The sequence below is a fragment of the Nicotiana tabacum genome, chromosome 5, assembly GCF_000715075.1.
Source record: "Nicotiana tabacum cultivar K326 chromosome 5, ASM71507v2, whole genome shotgun sequence".
Lineage (NCBI taxonomy): Eukaryota > Viridiplantae > Streptophyta > Magnoliopsida > Solanales > Solanaceae > Nicotiana > Nicotiana tabacum.
In genome coordinates this window covers 40,629,914-40,639,286 of record NC_134084.1, presented here as the reverse complement: position 1 = coordinate 40,639,286, position 9,373 = coordinate 40,629,914, and the positions used below count along the sequence as shown (strand labels likewise).

General features: G+C 37.2%; 1 long non-coding RNA gene across 1 annotated transcript; it reads left to right on the top strand.

Moving 5' to 3' along the window:
• The first annotated feature begins 2,420 nt into the window (after positions 1–2,420).
• Positions 2,421–4,012, top strand: LOC107761766 (uncharacterized). The gene is made up of 2 exons (XR_001642640.2): positions 2,421–3,340; positions 3,608–4,012. It is a non-coding gene; the product is annotated as an uncharacterized LOC107761766 (long non-coding RNA).
• The last annotated feature ends 5,361 nt before the right edge of the window (positions 4,013–9,373 follow it).

The following is a 9,373-nucleotide window of genomic DNA, read 5'->3' as shown; positions in this document are numbered from 1 at the left end:
TCTTTTTCAACATGAAATGGTCCGTTTAACCACCCAAAACTCACTCGAGGCCCTCGAGACCTCAACCAAACATGCCAACCTATCCCATAACATCATTCAAACTTGTTCCAACCTTCGTAACAGTCAAAACAACATCAAAACACCAAATTTGCATTTGATTCAAGCCTAAGAATTCCAAAATCTTCCAAATTCCGCTTTCGATCAAAAAGTCTATCAAACCACCGAATGACCTGAAATATTGCACACACATCCCAAATGACACAACGGACCAACTTCAACTTCCGGAATTACATTCCGACCTCTATATCAAAATATCACCAATCAACCGAAAAATGCCAAAATTCCAATTTCGCCAATTCAAGCCTAAATCTACTCCGTACCTCCAAAATACATTATGATCGCGCTCCTATGTCCCAAATCACCTCTCAAAGCTATCCGAACCATCGGAACTCACATTCGAGCCCTTTAACATATAAGTCAACATCCGATTGACTTTTCCAACTTAAATTTCCTCAAAAGAGACTAAGTGTCTCAAACCTTATCAAAACCTCTCCGAACCCGAGCCAACCAACCCGATAACACAATATACAGCTGAACAAGGCAATAAGAAGGAGAAATGGGGAAAATGGAGCGGTAACTCATGAAACAACCGGTCGGGTCGTTACATCATCCCCCTCTTAAACAAACGTTCATCCTCAAACGAGTCAAGAAACATACCTGAAGCCTCAAATAGGTGAGGATAGCTGCTCCGCATCTCCCGCTCAGTCTCCCAGGTAGCCTCCTCCACGGGCCGACCTCTCCACTGCACTTTCACTGAAGCTATATCCTTTGACCTCAACTTTTGAACTTGACGCTCCAAAATAGCTACTGGCTCCACATCGTAAGTCAAATCCTCATCTAACTGAATCATGCTAAAATCCAGAACATGAGATGGATCCCCAATATACTTCCGGAGCATAGAAACATGAAATACCTGATGCACACTAAACAAGCTGGGTGGCAAAGCAAGCTCAAAAGCCACCTCCCCAATCCTCCGAAGCACCTCAAAAGTCCCAATGAACCGAGGACTCAATTTACCCTTCTTCCCAAATCTCATAACACCCTTCATGGCTGAAACCTTCAATAGAACCTTCTCACCAACCATGTAGGACACATCCTGAACCTTCCTATCAGCATAACTCTTTTGTCTCGACTGCGCTGTACGAAGCCTCTCCTGAATTACCTTCACCTTTTCTAAAGCATCCTGCACGAAGTCTATCCCCGATAGCCTAGCCTCACCTGGATCAAACAAACCAACTGGAGATCTACACCGCCTCCCATACAAAGCCTCATAGGGAGCCATTTGAATACTCGACTGGTAGCTGTTGTTATAAGCAAACTCTGCGAGCGATAGAATCTGATACCATGACCCTACGAAATCAATGACACAAGCACGCAACATGTCCTCAAATATCTGAATAGTGCGCTTGGACTCCCCGTCCGTCTGAGGGTGAAAAGTTGTGCTCAACTCAACCTGAGTACCCAACTCTCACTGCACAGACCTCCAAAACTGTGAAGTTAACTGAGTGCCCCTATCTGAAATGATGGAAACTGGGACACCATGCAAACGAACAATCTCCCGGATATAGATCTCTGCCAACTTCTTTGAAGAATAGGTAGTACACACAGGAATAAAGTGCGCGGACTTGGTCAGCCGATCCACAATCACCCAAATAGCATCGAACTTCTTCAAAGTTCGTGGGAGCCCAACTACAAAGTCCATGGTGATTCGCTCCCACTTCCACTCTAGAATATCTATCTATTGAAGCAAGCCGCCCGGTCTCTGATGCTCATATTTCACCTACTGACAATTGAGACACCGAGCTATAAATCCCACAATGTCCTTCTTAGTTCTCCTCCACCAATAATGTTGTCTCAGATCTTGATAAATCTTCGCGGCACCCTGTGAGCATGTGATTTTTGCCCTATATGAAGTACTCCTATAGAATCCCAAGGAAATAGGTTTTCTGTTAATTATTTGCCATTTTAGGAATTTTATAGAATTTTCTTAATTATTTGCATTTTTGTGCATGTTTAATTTTATGTAAATCATGAAAAAAATACCAAAATATCATGCATTGCATCTAGGATTTGTTTTTGCATTTTTAGAATAAATCAGTAATTATTCAAAAATCACAAAAATAGCTCATTTTTACATTTTTTGTCTTTCAATTTTAGTTTATTGTTTTTCCTCTTTAATTTAGAATTAAGCGATGTTTACAAAATTCATAATTAGTTTAATTTCAGATTTTTAGATAATTTAGGATTTTAAATTAAAAAAATTAGAGAAAAGGAAAAAAAGGAAATTGGAAATAGAGAAAGAAATTAAAGAAGGGCTCATTTATGAAACTTGGGCTAGTTTTTGCACACAAATTCGGCCCAACCGTTCCCCCTACACAATTAATTCCCTAGACCAAACCATCACCTCCCCAATCCCAAACAAATCGGTCTAACCCGCCAACCCGACCCGTCCGTGCCATTTATCACATTTCCCCCAAATTCCCCAAACCCTAGAGAAATCAGAAACGGCGCTGGGGGGCTATTCATCGTCTTCCTCAGCCTTCAACTCGCCATAACTCACCCGAGTTCACTCAAAATGGTTCCCTCCTCCACGTCATTTGATTCCCAACGGTTTTTGTCAGAAGGAATACGAATATTCCCTCAAAATCGCACGACATCTGTACTATAGGAACGATTTGTTGGATGAATGGGAGCCGACGATAGATGTAAATCGATCCACGCCATCTATGTGTCCCAAAAATTGTTCAAAAATTTGAAGGTTTTTTGAATTTTGGGCAGAGGTTCGAGATTTTTGAAGGCTATATATATGAGGTAAGTTCTATGTGCTAGGTTAGAAGAAAAATCAAAAAACAATTGAAAATATCTTCAAAAAAATTTGAGTCGAGTTTCTAGGGTTTGAAGTTATTATTTTCTTCAAGCCATTTCTTTTGGTCTGCTTTATTTTTTCTAGAAGAATATACAAAATAAATATTTTGAGCTCATCTTTGGTTGGAGTTCATTTCATTTTTTTGAAGAGAAAAACTGAAAAGGCTATTGGAACAAATATCTTTTACCCTTGCTTCTTTTCCTGATTTCTGGTTTTAAAAGAAAGTTTTGCATTAAACTTCGAGTTATAGTTTATGTTTGGGTTCCGAACTTTTGGCATTTAGGATTTTCTGTCCAATTTTCAGTTGAGATTTGGATTTATTTGGCTGGTCTGTGAAGCTGCTGTTATTATCGTTGAATCTCTTCTCCCATCTCAAGAGCTTTGCTTGATATTTTCAGTTATTTTTGCTAATAGGTATGTTTCTGAAATTTCAAATTTTGAACTGGTTGTATGCAAAATAATAAATTGGAATTCAGTTCTTCTTAATTTTGATTATGGTTGCCATGAGTTCTGCTTGTTTGTAGTTGCCGGTTGTTTGTTGTGATTTAGTACAGTTGGGTTCATGTTCTTAACCTTAATGTTCGGATCTTTGTGTTATGTGTGTATGAATGCTATGATTTGGTTCAGTTGATCCCCTACTGTCTCATATCATCTGGTTTTGTCTTCTTTTCTTGTGGCAAGAACTCCTACTCGTATGAATGGAAAATGAATCATGAATTCTATGAAAGTCAAGCAATCTCCTGTGGACCTAATGCACAAATTTTCGGCAGTTCCTGATTATCAAATTTTATATTGAAAATGAGCATTTGTAAATGTGACTGTTTCAATTTGTAAATTTGAGTAAAATGATACTACAAGTCAATTGTCTCCCTGTAATTGAATTGGAGTGCCTGTATTTGTACTATTTTTGTTTCTTTTTGTGCCAAGATAGTAGTGTTCAATTTCAAGTTTGCCTTAATGAAAGTGGCACCAGAATGTTAGCTAAAACGAGGTTCACAACTAAGGTGTACACAAAGTTTTTCTTTTTTGTAATAAGGAGAAACACAATTATACATTTGATATAGAGGTTGCAAATTTTTCTCTTAATCTTAGCAAAAATTATTTTATTTTGTTTACACTTTTAAGTTAATTATCTGATTTCAGCATCTTGAAATTACATCTAGTATGATATATCCCACAGTAATAGCAATCTGCCGGTTTTTGAACATGATTTAAAAACATTGCAGCTTTGTACTCATCTAAATGCTGAAAATATCCTTTTTTACTAACTATCAAATGCAAATCCAATTAGTAGCACCTAAGCTGAACAAATAATGGATTAGTAAAGTTCTCCTGTAGATTTATTTTCTTTGTTAGCTTAATTTTATGGTGTTCTTTAATATAGTAGCATATATGCTTGCAAGAAAAATGTGAAGAATTGCTTAATAATCTATGGAATGTGATGTCGGCTTCTTATTCTTAGTTGTTGCCTTGTAGTAAATCTTGAAAGCCAATTCATTTAACACCTGTAGTTATTTATTCTCTTTGTTATCATAACTTTTGGTTAAATTTTCTATATCTCAATGGTATTCTTTGAGTTGTCTTAATGGGCCGTTTGATAAGTGTTTAAGTTTTGGGCTATGCGATTTTTAAAGCTTTGTTCTCTAATTGATCTGGTTCGTTTCTACTGTTATCAACGTCTTGGAAATTTAGTACGTTTTCTTTCATTTTGTAATCAAATCTCAAACTAGTTTAAAAATTAATAATTCATGAACACCCTAGTTTGCTTCTAGGCGCGCAATTAAAATTATTACAACTACGGGTACGGTTCCCGTGGCATGGTTGTGATAATTAGGTTAAATTTGTTTAAAAATAGAAATATCTCTAGTTTGCCTTTAAAATATATACAACCTTTTTTTAAGAATAACTTCAGGTGTGACATGCTTTAAATCTACAACACTTGGCCCTCACAAATTTAGATCAAATATATTTGGGTGTGCTATATACAAATAAAATCTTTTAATTTATGGACCTCATATAAATACAAAATTAGTTTAGAAATGCCTTGACCTTTCGTAATTTGCTTTAGGTGTGTAAATTAATTAATTGTCATAGCCACGGGTACGGTTTTTGTGACGTAGTTGTGACCCCTAATTACTAAAATTCGAGGGTACATTTATGTGTCTCAACCACAATTTAATCTTTAAAACTAAACACATTGCAGATCGTGGGTACGGTTCCCATGACATGATTTGTAATATGTAACAATAATAATTAAGAGCGGTTAATAAGTTTAAATGTATCATAGGTTGAAACACGTATTAAAATCAGATAATAGGCCAATTATATTAGTTTAAGCGACCGTGCAAGAACCACGGAATCCGGGAATGCCTAACACCTTCTCCCGGGTTAACAGAATTCCTTACTTAGAATTTCTGGTTCGCAGACTTCAAAAGGAAAGTCAGAATTTCCTCGATTTGGGATTTTAAAATAAACTGGCGACTTGGAACACCAAATAAACTATCCCAAGTGGCGACTCTTAATAAATAAATAATCTCATTTCAAATAATGTCACTTAAAGGGAAAAAACTCCCTTATATCCCTCTCAGGTGGTAAAAAGGGAGGTGTGACAGCTCTGACGACTCTGCTGGGGATCATAACCCAGAACTTTTGTTCCGGGTTTAAGAATTCGAGCTTATAATAACTGTTATATTTTGGCATTATTCATTATCTGATTTTTACATATTTGAGCCTAATGTGCTAAATTCCACTTTTTACCGCTTTGATATTATTTGAATTGTATATAAACTATTACGAAACCCTTCTCTTCTCATCTTTGGGGATGTGTACGCTGGCGTGAATCCTCTTTCTGTTAGTATCATACCTTGAAATAAGAAAGAGGTGTCACACCTCCTTTTTTCCTACACTCCCGGAAGGAGTATATAAGGGAGTTTTTTCCAACTTAAAGTGACAATCGAAACGGGATTATTTTATTAAAACTCCAGAGTCGCCACTTGGGATGATTTATGGTGTCCCAAGTCACCAGTTCAAATCCCGAATCGAGGAAAAGATTGAATCTATTATCGGTCCGTGAATACAGAAATCCGGGTAAGGAAATCTGTTAACCCGGGAGAAGGTATTAGGCATTCCCGAGTTCCGTGGTTCTAGCACGGTCGCTCAATTGTTATAATTGGCCTATTATCTGATTTTAGTACATGTTTAACTTATGATACAATTTTAACTAATTAACCCCTTTTAATCATTTTTAAGAAGATTGCAACGTTACTAAAACACGTCTTGAACCAGGTCACATAAATGCACCCGTGGTCTTTGACATATTTTAATATTGTTGGAATTTGGATTTGGGTCACATAAATACGCACCCAAATTTAGGAAGGTAATTTTATTAAAATGACGAGCCTAAAGCAACTACGTGTTTTAACTTTGCGAGGGCCAAGGAAAATTCGCTAAATGACACGCCTCGAATTCTAAGGACTAGAATATTAACAAAGCGAGGGTCATGCATTTTAAGATTTTATTTTGGAACGGCACCTCAATTCCAATTCTAAAAGGGAATCAAACAAAGTTTTAGAGGGCCATAAATTATTTGCTAACATATATATATAGGACAACAAAACAAAACAAACAAAAGGAAAAGACCAAAAAACAAAACTTTCCAAAAGTCTTAAATTATTCACGGAATTCACGTTAGGCAACTAATCATGGTTTGGTAATTTGTTTCAATAGCCTACTATTATTTAAACAACCACTATATTGTAGTGTGCCTAAACAATTGACCCCATTTCAATACCACGGAGTACATGACAATTATCGAAGCAATATAATCTGCAAGGCAATCAACCATCATGCTTTCCAAATTCATTTGAAGTCCAGTATCAATTGATCACAGTAAGAACAAATGCTAAACTTGATGCCACAAAGAAAACATATCAAGAAGAAAATCTGCTAGCAACACTATTTGTATTAATGGTGGAGACAATAGCACAGTATAAGCATGCTCAAAATCAGAGTGACAATCGAAGATTTAACAAACGAACTTGACATAAATCAGTACAAGATGAACCACAAACGAAGATCCAAATTTAACGATAAAAAAACGGACCTTAGTTAAGCTCGACTCACCAAATAGAACCTCAAACGGAAAACCTCGCCGGAAATCTCCAACCTCGGAACGAGCAACAAACGAACAGAGTTTCGGACAGATTTAACAAACGAGCTCCAAAAATGGACTCAACCTCAATCGACAAACAAAAGAGACTTTATCTCTATTCTTGTTGCGATTTACTTCTTCACAATGAACCTGTTCGAGTGTATGTCAAGCAAGATCGATTGTTGATATTATTACTCCAACAACAAAAGAACCAAAAGAACTCAAATGAACAAACTTCTCCTGTTAAATTTCTGTCCAAATGTACAAAAAATGGATAGCAGACAAAGCTTGACCAGAAAATTCGAAACAATAGCAAAGAACAGCTCGAAGATTCAATGTTAAATACGAATCAAACCACGAACGAGCGCAGAACCCGGAAAAACCTCGAACTCAAACTTGGATCTCCTAGGTGCAACTCCATTTCTGTTTCGATTTTGTGAAGGAGATGGGGTAACGGTTATGGGGGCCTGTTTCTTGGTAGTTGCTGCTGGAGCTTCTTCTGTGGAACTCGAATGGAGGTGAAGAAATAGGGGCCTCTAGGAGAAGAAGGGGAGAGGCTCCATCTCTATTGCAGAAGACGAACGAAAGGGGATGTCGTTTCGGATATTGAATGATGTTGATCGTTCTTCAGGGAGAGATCTTAGGCGTTTTATGGTCTGTGTCTTGTGTTGAAACACTGAAGAAGAACCAGAGGGGGATGGGTCTATCTTTCTGCGCAGCTTTTTTTCAGCTTTTTTCCCTTCAGCCTTATCTCCCCACCTTTTTTTTTTATTTTAAGCACTCATTTATAGGTAGAATCTAGGTTTAGGTGTATCTTTGTGTATTTTGCCGATTAGTCCCTAGGTCTTTTGTGTTAAGTCCTTAGGGTCTTCTTTATTTGTTTTTTATTCCAAAGAAGAGTCTAGAAGGGTCCCTAGGCTTAATAGACTAATCCGAATTGGGCCAAGAATTAGGTTCTAAAACTCTTAAAATTATGGTCCAACACCTTAATTGACTCATTTTAAAGTAAGATAAAAATACTACCCCATGCCAATAGCTAACATGAAACTATTATATATTTTTTTATTTTCAAAATTATAAAAAGATAAAAATAAGTATTATTTTTGTATATTTTTATTTAAATTTATGAAAGATACGTAAGTTCAAAATATATTTTTTCGTAATTTTCCATTTTCATGACGAAAATAAAGTAAAGAAGTTAAAAATAGTTGAAATAGCTACATTAGGCCTAAATTAAAATATTTACATGCTAAAATATAAAAAATCTTGGGGAGGGTCAAAAATCACATGTCTACAGCTGCCCCTCTTTGACTGGAAACGCGAAGCATTTTCGGACAAAGAACGACTAGACAGGTTTTTTGACCCGAACCTTATTTGGGAGAGACTAAAGCTAAGAGAAAGGGGGAATGTGACCGAGCCCTGGTATCTGAGTTGCCTACATATCCTTGGCTATAAAGGAATCAGGCCACGTGTAGTTTAGAAGTGAGTGATATGATGGAGTATGCCGAGGTGGAGATCCGGTCGAGGTGTCGTTCTGCTGAGGTTCCGGTCCGCAGTCCTGTTATTACATCAAAAATCAAAACATGAAAAATACTAGCTACGCCTATCAACTACGAGTTACAAAATTCCTATCTATAAGTCTTTTGAAGCTTGATCTTGAGTCTTGAATGGTTCTTCATGCAGACTTTAGATTTGAACCTTGGCGCTTGTTAGCTGCCGGTGCTAGCTGGTTCTTCTACAGATTTTTGGATCAAGACCGGACATGTAGTCCTTGTGAATTCCACCATGTCTTAAGCAGTTCTTTCATCAACTTCTGCATTTGGATTCACTTCTTGCCTTTCTTTTTTTTTTCTTTATTGTGACTAACTTCTGTTGATCACCTCGGACTATTGCCTCGCATTTTTGCCGCGAGATCCTTTTGTTGCTGACTTGAATTGTAATTTGAGATGTTTTCCCTTTCTCTAGGTGGATACCTGATTGCTGAACTCGAATTGTACTTTGAGATTCTTTCCGTTTCTCCAAGCGGATGCTTGATTGCTGAACTTGAATGTATTCCCTGCTCTCCAGGCGGGCTCCTGATTGCTGAACGCGAAATATATTCCCTGCTCTCCAGGCAGGCTCCTGACTGCTGAACTTGAAATGTATTCCCTGCTCTCCAGGCGGGCTCCTGACTTCAATAAAATAGACAAAAACAAAGAAAATTTTTCTGCCCCAGTTTGGGTATCTAGGCACATATGTAATTGTAAACTGAGCCACATTACCAAATATCAATAAGAACTTGAAAGCTAAAACTTGAG